The following is a 13879-nucleotide window of genomic DNA, read 5'->3' on the forward strand; positions in this document are numbered from 1 at the left end:
CTGGCTAGTTTTGCCCCGTCCAGCTTTAAACTATTCACAGTTTGGCAAACCTTTTCATAGATATACTCTCCTGTAGTTGCTCCTTTGATGCTTTGCAGTACAGCAAGCTCTTCTGTGACTTCAAAATAGTCATTTTTCCCACGAATACAAATTAGAATCACAAACATCATTACTTTCATTGAGTGCCAAGGAAAAATAGGAAAGTTTTTTTGTGGAGTTTTGCAAATGCCGATGCAAATTGTCTCTCATTTCTTCAATCCTTCCTGTAATTGAGGGTACTGAAAGACTCACTGTACTAAATAAATTGGCCTTCTCTGGACACATCTCTTTGGCAACAGAAAGAACTCTTTAACAAGTTCTCCCTCCACGAATGATCTGCCAATGCATGCTATTAGCTTGGGAACTTGAAAACTTGCCCGCAGTGATGAAGTATTTAACTGTTTCTGCTTCACAAAAGTATTTTGCTGAGTTGTCAATGTATATTTCAGTTTTAATATTTTATCTTTTCTCACTTCTCTGACCAAACAATCATATTTATCTTTATGTTGAGTTTGATAATGTCAAGGCAAATTGTACTCTTTGAGGACATACTCTGGCATATCAAACACACAGCTCTTTCCTTGTACTGCACAAAAAAGTAATCATAAGTCCACTGTTCTTTGAATATCCTACACTCCGAGTCAATTTTTCTCGTTCTTGATATCATTGTTTCCTAGGGATTCCAAATTTCTATTAGTAAAATACCAATATATATATACAGTGCTCCAAAAACAATACACCAGCAATAACTTTTCCCACACAGAGACATATAGACTGCACTGCCCATCAATGCAGTCTGATCAGTGTCCATCAATGCAGCCTTGCCAGTCCACATCATTTCAGCCTCGCCAGTGCCCATATGGTGGAACTCCGCTTTTATCTCAGGCTCACACTGGTGTAGTGTAGGAACAGGCATGATTACAGAGCTGGTTTCTCCACCACCTTTCCAGTTCACACTACCCTGTGCAAACCGCACTGCAATCTGTGAACTCGCATGCAATCAGATTCCACTGCGTGAAAAAAGAAGGCATGTATGCCTTTTTTCTTCCGAATCTAATGCGAATTCAGCCATATAAGCATATGGCTGAACTTGCACTGCTCAGAGATCACAACAGTGTGAACCAGGGCTTACATAGCACACAATATACAACATTATACACAACTGAATAGCAATCAGAATATAAATGCACTTACTGTCAATTAAATTGGGTTGTCTACTCCTCAGCTGTCTGCAGAGCCAGATTAAGTTCCCATGGGGCCCTAGACAGATTACCAGTTTGGGGCCCCCATGCGATAACACTGAGCACTGACCATTTGCATTAACACTGACCGCTGACCATTTGCGATAACACGGACTGCTGACAATTTGCATTAATACTGAGCACTAACAATTTGCATTAACACTGAGCACTTACAATTATCATTACCATTGAGCACTGACTATTTGCATTACCTCTGAGCTCTGACCATTTGCATTAGCACTGAGCGCTGACTATCTGTGTTATCACTGTGATGCAACCCCACTAGAAACCACCCCCAACCAACTAACCAACTTAAAAAAAGGCTCTCCTAACTTAAAAAAAAGGCTCTTCTAACTTCAAAAGAAAAGGCACCCCCATCTGCAAAAAAAAAGACCTCCTACCTTCAGAAAAAAACGGCCCCCCTTCACTGCAAAAAAGAGGCCCTACTAACTACAAAACAAACAAACAAAAACACAAAACTAGACCTCCTAACTTCAAAAAAAAAAAAAATAAATAAATCCTAACTTGTTCTTACCTTGGTCCTTAGGCAGCAGCAGGCTCTGCACAGGCAACCTGGTGACTTTTGATTACACCAGAGACTGAGAGGAGGAGTTGAGAGACAGAGAGAAGGAGGGGTGCGGAGAGACATAGGATAGAAGGGGTGTCGGAGAATTGGCGCACATTCCACACATGAGCACTGCACCCTGACAAGTCGGCTGCAGGACAGGCAGGGTGGCAAAAACACCCTCCTGGCCCACAGGCCATAATTTGAGGACCCCTGATCTAGATCTTCTAGACTAATGCTGTACATCCTGCCTCAAAAACTAGTTCCTTATCTTTGTACTCTATCAAGGACTTGTCCATATAGTCAGGAGGTGTCAGAATTCACCTGCAATGATGAAAATACTGTTCCCAAAGAGCCACAAAGCTGAAAAAGCATCAATGGCAAAGCCTCAGTTGGAAAACTCTTGAAAGCTTCAAGAGGTTTGAATGCTGAATTTGACTCTGCTAGCTGATGATGACAGGTAAGAAAAAAATTTTGATGCAAAAATTGAGTATCAGCCTCCCTTTTTATTGTGAAGTTCTCAACACAGCAAAATTAGCTCTCTCGGGGCTTCAAATAGTGGATCTCAAACATTAATGTGCATCAGAATTACCTGAAGTGCTTATTAAAACAGACTATTACTACTTCCTGCCACCCCACCCTCCCACAACCCACCATCTCTGATTCAATAGATCTCAGATGGGGTCTGAGAATTTGCAAGTTCCCTCATGATGGTGATGCTGCTGGTTCAGTTGGAGAACCACCACAGAGAGGCCTGGCTTTTAAAGAAAAGCACCTCAGCCAGTGATGCAGCAGCACCCACCAAGCGCAGCACGTGCTGCACCTCCCAGCTGGACCCTGCCACCCAGCCCCACCCGCCCTGGAGCCCGCAACCCCCTGCTGCCTGCACACACAGAAGTGCCGCCACCTGCTGACACCAGAGCCGCACCTCAACAAAGACTTGGCTTTCACCCTGGAGGAGCGGCAGCAGCTGAACATCCACAGCCTGCTGCCGCCTTGCTTCAACAGCCTGGAGATGTAAGTCCTGAGCGTCGTTAAAAACTGCGAGCAGCTGCCCTCTGACTTTGACAGGTATCTGCTCCTGATGGATCTTCAACATAGAAACAAGAAGCTCTTTTACAGAGTGCTGATGTCGGACATTGAGAAGTTCATGCCTATCGTTTACACCCCCACCGTGGGCCTGGCCTGCCAACAGTATAGTTTCGCGTTTCCGAAGCCAAAGCGCATTCTCTCCCTGGGAGACCTGGACTGCAACGGCATGGGCATTCCCATGGGCAAACTGGCTCTGTACGCGGCCTGCAGCGAGGTGAGCCCCTAGGAGTGCCTGCCTGTCATTCTGGACGTAGGAACAGAAAATCAGTTAAAGACCCATTCTACATTGGACTACAGCAGAGAAGAGTAAGAGGTTCTGAGTATGATGAGTTTGTGGTTGAATTCATGGAAGCAGTTTCTTCTAAGTATGGCATGAGCTGCCTTACCCAGTTTGAAGATTTTGCTAATATGAACACATTTCGTCTCCTGAACAAATACCGAAAACAGTACTGCACATTCAATGATGACATTCAAGGGACAGCCTCTGTTGCAGTGGCTCTTCGGATAACCAAGAACAAACTGTCTGAACAGAGATACTGTTCCAAGGAGCTAGAGAGGCTGCCTTAGGGATTGCACAGCTGACTGTCATGGCCATGGAGGAGGAAGGTTTACCAAAAGAGAAAGCCATCAAAAAGATATGCTGGTTGACTCAAAAGGACTGATAGTCAAGCAACGTGCTTCCCTGACACCAGAGAAGGAGGTGTTTGCCCATGAACACAAGGAAATGAAGAACTTGGAAGCCATTGTTCAAGAAATAAAACCAACTGTGCTCATAGGTTGCCATTGGTGGCACCTTCTCAGAGCAGATTCTCAAGGACATGGCTGTCTTCAATGAATGGCAGATTATTTTCACTTTGAGTAACCCAAATAGCAAAGCAGAATGTTCTGCAGAGCAGTGCTATAAAGTAACTAAAGGACATGCAATTTTTGCCAGTGGCAGCCGGTTTGACCTGGTCACTCTCCTGGATGGACCCACCCTGTATCCCGGCCAGGGCAATAATTCCTACGTATTCCTTGGAGTTGCTTTTGGAGTTGTGGCCTGTGGACTGAGACACATCACGGACAAGATTTTTCTCACTACTGCTGAGATTATAGCTCAGCAAGTGTTAGACAAACACTTGGAAGAGGGCCGGCTTTATCCCCCGTTGAACACCATTCGAGATGTTTCTCTGAAAATTGCAGAAAAGACTGTGAGAGATGCATACCAAGAAAAGATGGCCACAGTTTATCCCGAGCTACAAGACAAAGAAGTGTTTGTCTGCTCTCAGATGTACAGTGCCGACTACGACCAGATTCTGCCTGATTGTTACTCTTGGCCTGAAGAAGTTCAGAGAATGTAGACCAAAGTTAAGCAGTAGAAGAGCTGGCATTTCCAGCTCTGCTAATGAGATCTTGAAATCTTTTATAATGTTTAAAGAGGAGAATCTTTTATAATGATTCATAATATGCTTAGATGCAGAAATTTTACTCTACCAGTCTAAAAATTGATAGAAGAATATTGATACAAATCCAGATAAACACCACATGAGACAATTCTGCTTCATTTGCCTTCTGGTTATTTATGATTTCTACTTTAGTTATTCTGCCCAAGCTCTCTTTCAAAGCTATTGCACCTACTACTGAGAAACTCATCATTTTTATAGAGGAAACTAATGGGAAGACCAAAATACAATTAGTACTGAATTGATAACATCATGTTAAAACACATAATGCTGTTGTTGATCATTTTGTTGCAGTCTACTTTTTTAAAAATAAAGATAGAAATGAATTTAGACATAGAAAAATGTTTCTTAAACAGAAACAATAATACTTTGTTGCCTAGAGAAAGATGACTTCTCAGGTGCTTTACTGGAATCCTAGGTTTATGTTTGTTCTTTTTGTGCAACTGAATTCTCACATTTTTAAGAAAGATCCCTGCTGTTTACAATGCCTTGTGCAGCCTTAGATTTTAATATTCTTTTGTTGTTGTTACATCTTAGGGAGTAAAGCTCTCATCACCTTGGTCCTTAGTCAGAAATCCCTCCCAATAAAGCGCCTTTATTTCCCCTTAGCATCCTGTCCTCGGGCGCCACACTGCTGTAATGGGGACTTTGAGGACTGCAGCCTGGTCCAGAGGCTAGGGCCTTCAGCTCATGGAGGCCTGAGCAGGGAGAAGGGCCGACAGGGGACTTGGAGTTAAGATTTTTGAGTAAGGGCTGCCTGAGGAGCTGACCTCTGCAGACCAGGATCTCGGGAGTCGAGCAAGACCGCTGCTCCCAGAGGAACTGGGCTTCTGCCTGCCCTGTCTCCTGCCGTATGTCCCCTTGACCAGCTCTGGTGAATTCCAGCTCATGTTGTTGTAGTGACCTCACTGTCTTCAGAGTTTGGAGGAGGTTTTATAACAATGAGCTTAATATCAAAAATTATCTTTATACCACATGTTAAAATATTTTAATTACCAAGATCATTCTATGAAAAACAGTAGTTATACCCCTAGATTGTATTAATTTAATTCAGAAATTAATGACTAATGGAAACAATTTTAAATTCTCAAGCTCAGGTGAGATAAAATTTACTATTTATTTATAGAATTAGTTGGAAGATTTTCTGTTTTTGAAGTAATGCTTTAAACAAAGTATAAGAAGATATTCAAGATAAACTATACTATAAAGTGATTTTATTGGAAGTTGATGGTTGCACAAATTGTTCTAGGTATGAGTAGAAGGGGTTCGGGTATTTCTAAAAGTGACATGTAGTTGGGAGTCTCCTTAATAAAGTTATTTGTTTTTTTTTTTTTTTTTTTTTTTTTTTAATTTTTTTATTAAATCATAAGTGTATACAATGATATGATTATGGGGCATCATACACTCACTTCATAAACCATTTGACACATTTTTATCCCAGTGGTTAACATAGCCTTTCCGGCGTTGTCTCAGTTACTGTGCCAAAACATTTATATTCTACATTTACCAAGTTTCGCAAATACCCCTGTAATATGCACCACAGGTGTGATCCCACCGATTCCCCTCCCTCTACCCACCCCCCCCTTTCCCACTTCCCCCTATTGTTAAGTTGTAGTTGGGTTATAGCTTTCATGTGAGAGTCCCAAATTAGTTTCATAGTAGGGCTGTGTACATTGGATATTTTTTCTTCCATTCTTGGGATACTTTACTAAGAAGAATATGTTCCAGCTCCATCCATGTAAACATGAAAGAGGTAAAGTCTCCATCTTTCTTTAAGGCTGCATAGTATTCCATGGTATACATATACCACAATTTATTAATCCATTCGTGGATCGATGGGCACTTCGGCTTTTTCCATGACTTAGCAATTATGAATTGGGCTGCAATAAACATTCTGGTACAAATATCTTTGTTATGTTGTGATTTTTGGTCTTCTGGGTATATGCCCAGCAGAGGAATTACAGGATTGAATGGCAGATCTATTTTTAGATCTCTGAGTGTTCTCCATATATCCCTCCAAAAGGAATGTATTAATTTGCATTCCCACCAGCAGTGCAGAAGTGTTCCCTTTTCTCCGCATCCACGCCAACATCTCTGGTCTTGAGATTTTGTGATATAGGCTAGTCTCATTGGAGTTAGATGATATCTCAAAGTAGTTTTGATTTGCATTTCTCTGATGATTAAAGATGATGAGCATTTTTTCATATGTCTGAAGGCCGTGCGCCTGTCTTCTTCAGAGAAGTTTCTCTTCAAATCCCTTGCCCAGCCTGCGATGGGATCCCTTGTTTTTTTCTTGCTGATGCGTTTGAGTTCTCTGTGGATTCTGGTTATTAAACCTTTGTCAGAGTTATACCCTGCAAATATTTTCTCCCATTCTGAGGGCTGTCTGCTTGCTCTGCTTACTGTGTTCTTAGCTGTGCAGAAGCTTTTTAGTTTGATCAAGTCCCAGTAGTGTATTTTTGAAGCTGCTTCAATTGCCCGGGGGGTTCTCCTCATGAAATACTCACCCAGACCAATTTCTTCAAGGGTTTTCCCTGCATTCTCCTCTAGTATTTTTATAGTTTCATGTCTTAAGTTTAAATCTTTAATCCAATGAGAGTCTATCTTAGTTAATGGTGAAAGGTGTGGGTCCAATTTCAGTCTTCTGCAGGTTGCCAGCCAGTTCACCCAGCACCATTTGTTAAATAGGGAATCTTTTCCCCACTGAATGTTTTTAATTGGCTTGTCAAAAATCAAATAGCGGTAAGTAGCTGGATTCATCTCTTGGTTCTCTATTCTATTCCAGATATCTACTTCTCTGTTTTTGTGCCAATACCATGCTGTTTTGATCACTATCGATTTGTAGTAAAGTCTGAGGTCTGGTAGTGTGATTCCTCCTGTTTTGTTTTTATTTCTGAGTAATGTCTTGGCTATTCGAGGTTTTTTCTGATTCCATATAAAACGAAGTAATGTTTTTTCAAGATCTTTAAAATATGACAGTGGAGCTTTAATAGGGAGTGCATTGAAAGTATATATTGCTTTGGGTAGTATGGACATTTTGATAATGTTGATTCTTCCCAGCCATGAGCATGGTATGTTTTTCCATTTGTTAACATTTTCAGCTATTTCTTTTCTTAGAGTTTCATAGTTCTCTTTATAGAGATCTTTCACGTCTTTTGTTAGGTAAATTCCCAAATATTTCATCTTCTTTGGCACTACTGTGAATGGGATAGAGTCCTTAACTGCTTTTTCAATTTGACTGTTGTTGGTGTATATAAAGGCTACCGATTTATGAATGTTGATTTTGTAACCTGAGACGCTGCTGTATTCCTTGATCACTTCTAGGAGTTTTGTAGTAGAGTCCCTAGTGTTTTCCAGATACACAATCATATCATCTGCGAAGAGCGAGAGTTTGATCTCTTCTGACCCTATATGGATACCCTTGATCGCCTTTTCTTCCCTAATTGCGGTGGCTAAAACTTCCATTACAATGTTGAAAAGCAATGGAGACAATGGGCAGCCTTGTCTGGTTCCTGATCTGAGTGGAAATGATTCCAATTTAACTCCATTCAATATGATATTGGCTGTGGGTTTGCTGTAGATAGCCTCTATCAGTTTAAGAAAAGTCCCTTCTAGACCAATTTTCTTGAGTGTTCTGATCATGAAGGGATGCTGGATATTATCAAAAGCTTTTTCTGCATCAATTGAGAGAATCATATGGTCTTTGTTTTTTAATTTGTTTATGTGCTGAATTACATTTATAGATTTACGTATATTGAACCAGCCTTGAGACCCTGGGATAAAACCAACTTGGTCATGATGTATAATTTGTTTGATGTGTTGCTGGATTCTGTTTGTTAGGATCTTGTTGAATATTTTTGCATCTATATTCATTAGTGATATTGGTCTATAATTTTCTTTTCTTGTTGGGTCTTTTCCTGGTTTGGGGATCAGGGTGATATTTGCTTCATAGAACGTGTTGGGTAGTCTTCCTTCTTTTTCTACATTTTGGAACAGGTTGAGTAATATAGGTACTAATTCCTCTTTAAAGGTTTGGTAGAATTCTGACGTGAAACCATCTGGTCCCGGGCTTTTCTTTTTAGGGAGGTTTTGTATAGTTGATGCTATTTCTGAACTTGTTATGGGTCTGTTCAACATTTCCACTTGATTCTGGTTAAGTCTTGGAAGGTGGCGTGCTTCCAAGTATCGGTCTATTTCCTTCAGATTTTCATATTTCTGAGAATAAAGTTTCTTGTAATATTCATTAAGGATTTTTTGGATTTCTGATGAGTCTGTGGTTATTTTGTCTTTGTTGTTTCTGATTGATGATATTAGAGATTTTACTCTTTTTTTCCTGATTAGGTTGGCCAGAGGTTTATCTATTTTATTGACCTTTTCAAAAAACCAGCTTTTTGATTTATTGATCTGTTGTATTATTCTTTTGTTTTCAATTTCATTTAATTCTGCTCTAATTTTGGTTATTTCTTTTCTTCTACTGGGTTTGGGGTTGGAATGTTCTTCCTTTTCCAGTTGCGTGAGATGTCCCATTAAGTTGTTAACTTCCTCTCTTTCCGTTCTCTTGAGGAAGGCTTGCAGTGCTATAAATTTCCCTCTTAGAACTGCCTTTGCAGTGTCCCAGAGGTTCTGATAGCTTGTGTCTTCATTGTCATTTTGTTCCAAAAAATTGGTGATTTCTTTCTTAATCTCATCTCTGACCCAGCTATCATTCAGCATAAGGTTATTTAACTTCCATGTTTTTGTATGGGTATGCAGATTCCTGTTGTTACTCAATTCAAGTTTTATTCCATGATGGTCCGAGAAGATGCATGGAATAATTTCTATTCCTTTAAATTTACTGAGGTTAGACTTGTGACCTAAAATGTGATCAATTTTGGAGTAAGTTCCGTGGGCTGATGAGAAGTATGTGTATTCAGTTTTGTTGGGATGAAATGTTCTGTAGATGTCTGCTAAATCTAAATACTGGATGGTTAGGTTTAAATCTAAGATTTCTTTGCTCAGCTTCTTTCTGGAGGATCGATCCAACACTGCCAAGGGAGTGTTGAAATCTCCAACGATTATGGAGCTGGAGGAAATCAAGTTACTCATGTCTGTTAGAGTTTCTCTTATAAATTGAGGTGCATTCTGGTTGGGTGCATAGATATTAATAATTGAGATCTCGTCATATTGAGTATTACCCTTAACAAATATGAAGTGAGCATTCTTGTCCTTCCTTACTTTTGATGGTTTAAAGCCTACTGTATCTGCAAATAAAATTGCAACACCTGCTTTTTTCTGATTACCATTTGCCTGAAATATGGATGACCATCCTTTCACCCTGAGTCTGTATTTGTCTTTTAAGTTGAGATGTGACTCTTGTATGCAACAAATATCTGGCTTAAGTTTTTGTATCCAGTCAGCTAACCTATGCCTCTTTAGAGGACAGTTTAAGCCATTCACATTGATGGAGAGTAAGGATAAGTCTGGTGGAATTTTGGGTATCGAGTTTTTCAAAGGTCCAGTGGACATTTTTAATCCTTTCGCCAGTGTGGAAGTTGGAGTTTGATCCGAAGTTTCTGAGTGAGTTTACTTTTGTGGTATAGGATTGGGTTGGTCATTGTGGAGGATAGGTCTGAGAACATCCTGAAGAGCTGGTTTACTTATGGCAAATTTTTTCAACATATGAATGTCATTGAAGTATTTAATTTCTCCATCATAGATGAAACTCAGTTTAGCTGGATACAAGATCCTGGGTTGAAAGTTTTTTTGCTTTAGGAGATTAAAAGTTGATGACCAGCCTCTTCTTGCTTGAAAAGTTTCAGCAGAGAGATCTGCAGTTATTCTAATATTCTTACCTTTGTACGTTATAGTTTTCTTTCGCCGGGCTGCTTTGAGAATCTTCTCTTTCATGTTAACTTTAGTGAAGCTAATTATGATATGTCTGGGAGATGGCTTTTTGGGGTTGAATCGTGCTGGGGTTCTGAAGCTGTCTGCTATCTGAATTTCAGATTCTCTAGGCATGTCTGGAAAATTTTCTTTCATAATTTCATGTAGAAGGGCCTCTGTGCCCTTGGCTGCCACATCATCAGCCTCCGAAATTCCTATAACCCTTATGCTATGTTTTTTCGAATTATCTGAGAGCTCTCTGAGTGAGTGATCCGTTTTTGCTCTCCATTTCTCTTCCTCTTTGAGAGATTGGGAGCGTTCGAAGACTTTATCTTCAATGTCAGAAATCCTTTCTTCTGCTTGCTCCATTCTGTTACTGAGGGATTCTACTGTATTTTTCATATCTTTGAGGGCTGTAAGTTCTTGTTTCAGTGTGTCTAAGTCTTTGGTGGTTTTGTCTTTAAATTCGTTAAATTCTTGAGACAACTTTTGAATTTCTCCTCGAATTCCTAATTCCATTTTATTAATCTTGTCTGCAAACCAAATTCTGAATTCGACTTCTGACATCTCAGCCAGTTGTTTATGAATGGGATCTTCAATCACATCTGCCGTATCTTTTCTTGGGGGGGTTGATCTATTCTGGTTATTCATGTTACCAGAGTTTTTCCGCTGATTCCGCCCCATGGTTTACTCCCTTTGGTTTTTCCCCTGGGGTTTTATCGAGGGCCCGTACAGTGTTGTGGCCTGAGAAACTGGGGCCCTGTCTGGTGTGGTGGAGCAAAGTGGTTCTGTCTTGTTTTCAGCTGGTTTCTGTTCGATCCTATTGCAACTTCTACTCTGGCTTGAAGTCTCAGCTGTGTGAAAAAATCAGCAATTAAGTCACCCCGCCTGCCCACCTCTGGCCCCAGTTGGAAAAGGAGAATCAAACCTTCCTACAATCGCACACCCAGGGCACCACCTGAAAAGTCCTCAGTCTATTAGCCCAGTTCAAAAGGTCCGAATCAACTGTCTCAATCGGCACTTGTCTCGGGTGGAAGGGTTCAAGAGGTCTCTGGGAACTGGATCACAGGGGCCTGGTGACTCCTCTGAGACAGCTCACCCCAGTGCAGCGTGGAGTCAGGAGGAGCCACCCCGCAAACAGAGCAGTCTGGGAAGGTTGACGTCTCCTTCCCCACTTTGCCCCTCCGTCGGACCCAGTCACTGGTATCTCTGCAGATGGCTAACCCAGTTGCCTGCAGTGAACAGACACTCCAGGGGTTTGCACCTGCCTGAATCGCGAGGAAGTCTGCCAGGCCCCCGCAGACTGCCGCTATCTAGCAGGAGGAGATGGGGCCTGACATCTTTGAGTGTTTGATGCAGGTGTTGGGAAGGAGGTGTTCACTCAGGCTTAGCCCCGTCCCTGATGGATGCTGCTAACAGAACAGAACAGAACAGACAACTTTGTGAGGTTCTGTCTCTGTTCCTGTCATCGCCTACAGGAGACGGGCTGTTTTGAGTTCAAACGTCTTTGCTGCTGGAGAATTGCGTCTGAACACCTCTCTGGGTCGGCCCCGCCCTGGAGGCTTCTGGGTTTGTGAGCCGTGACACCGGTGGCCTCCTCTGGTTGCCCAGGGAGACAGGGGGTGTGGCCTCAGAATATCCAGAAGTGAGCGTTCTGCCGTTAAAGAAAAAACGGCTGTTGATCTACCTCCAGGGAACTGCTGCTCTGGTGTGGGCACTCAGGCGACGCTTTTCTCCTCTGTCCCGCGCACCAGAGTCAGCACTGAGCGGCTGCAGTTTGTGCTGGGTCCACACCCCTTAAGAGATCCCCCAAGAATCAGAACTCTTGGGGGATGGGCCCCCAGACCCGGATTGGGAGTGGGGCGGGGGGAAGCTAGAGTTTCATTCAGTTTCACGCAATACTACGGTCCGGGGAGGGCTCCTGCACTGCACCGCAGGGAAGTGCCGCCAAGGCTTGATTTCCCCTCAGCGGAGTGCCCTCTCCTTGCTCACGTGTCCCAGAGTCAGCGCTGACCTGACGCAGCTCAGGCACTGTGCACTCCCCTCGAGAAATCACCCAAGGAGCCGAACTCCGGAGGGATAGGCCCTCAGACCCCGAGTGAGAGTAGGGGCTCTCAGCTCTCAGCGGGGAGGCCAGAGTCTTATTCAGTCTTGTGCCCGGGGAGGGCTCCTGCACTGCACCGCAGGGAAGTGCCGCCAAGGCTTGATTTCCCCTCAGCGGAGTGCCCTCTCCTCGCTCACGTATCCCAGAGTCAGCGCTGACCTGACGCAGCTCAGGCACTGTGCACTCCCCTCGAGAAATCACCCAAGGAGCCGAACTCCTGGGGGATAGGCCCTCAGACCCCGAGTGAGAGTAGGGGTTCTCAGCTCTCAGCGGGGAGGCCAGAGTCTTATTCAGTCTTGGGCCCCGTATGCCCGGGGAGAGTTGGTGCACTGCACCGCAGGGAAGTGCCGCGAGGCGTGACTCCCCCTCAGCCCGGTGCCCTCTCCTTACTCGCGGGCCTCAGAGTCAATGCTACCAGTCGCAACTCGGGGACTGTCCACTCCCCTTGAGAAATCACCCAAGGATCCGAAGTCCTGGGGGACAGGCCTCCAGACCTCAGTGGGCGGGAGGGGAGCGCCGGGGATTCAGGGTTGCCGGCAAAGGATTCCCAAAGTTTTATTCAGCCCTATGTCCGGCAGGAGAACGCCACGGCACCCCAGTAGGGGAGGTAGGTCCAGTTTTTAGAAGGTCTTTCCCGTGGAGTGTAGTGGGAGGGCCTTTAATTTCTGCCCGCTTGTTAAATTGTGGGGCTCCAGAGCCGGTCTCATGGGGGAGGGGGACTCCCGTCCGCTTGGTGGTGGATTTTGTACCTTTTGTTTGCGTCCTTGTGATCACAACTTGCCTCAGCGGTGTTGATGTGCGTTCTTCAGCCTTCTCTCTTGGTGAGGCTCGAGTCCACCAGGATACTTACTAAATTCCTGTCCCTTAACTCTCCTTCTGGACGGGAGCCTTTGTTGAAAGCTGGCTTCATTCCGCCATCTTGTCTCCCTCCAATAAAGTTATTTGAAATAGATTCTTCTTGTCTGTTACCCTGTGGTCTTATAGCTCTAATGAAACGTATTTACCTGTGCAAAAGATTTATTAAAGCATAGAAAAAGTGAATGAATAAAATTATTAAAAAAAAAAGAAAGAAAAGCTCCTCACTCTTAGTAGAAAGAAGAGTCTATAGGTTAGGAGGATAAAATAGTGTAGAGCCCTCCAGGAAAGAGAACAAGATACCCTCAGCTGCCTCTGGGTGAGAAAAGAACGCCTAGGAGAAGAGGCATTTGCTGTCCCTAATGACCATAGTCTGTGGTGCTCAGGAAAATATCAGTTATAGGAAAATTAAGCCTAGTTATTTTCCAAGAACAGAAAGCAAGCCTGTCCATCTGAGTTCCGTGGCTAAGGGGCTGATTAATGGTTTGAGATGTAGAAAGTGTTAGATGCAGATTAGTAGTAGAAGCTGAAGTTCAATGAAATCAAAGCTAACAGGTAAAAATGGAGTCACTGCCCTTTATTGCCTATTCTCAAAGTACTAGAGGCTCAAATTATGCTCATGTGTGTTTGGTTATTTGTGTGCTAAAATGAGATTAGTCCATTTTACTTTGGTGCATTT

At 43.0% G+C, this 13879-nt stretch overlaps 1 pseudogene; it reads left to right on the plus strand.

The window, feature by feature from the left end:
- Window positions 1-2882: 2882 nt before the first annotated feature.
- Window positions 2883-4295, plus strand: LOC128581920 (NADP-dependent malic enzyme-like; annotated as a pseudogene).
- Window positions 4296-13879: the final 9584 nt, after the last annotated feature.

The sequence above is a fragment of the Nycticebus coucang genome, chromosome 3 (genome assembly GCF_027406575.1).
Source record: "Nycticebus coucang isolate mNycCou1 chromosome 3, mNycCou1.pri, whole genome shotgun sequence".
Classification (NCBI taxonomy): domain Eukaryota; kingdom Metazoa; phylum Chordata; class Mammalia; order Primates; family Lorisidae; genus Nycticebus; species Nycticebus coucang.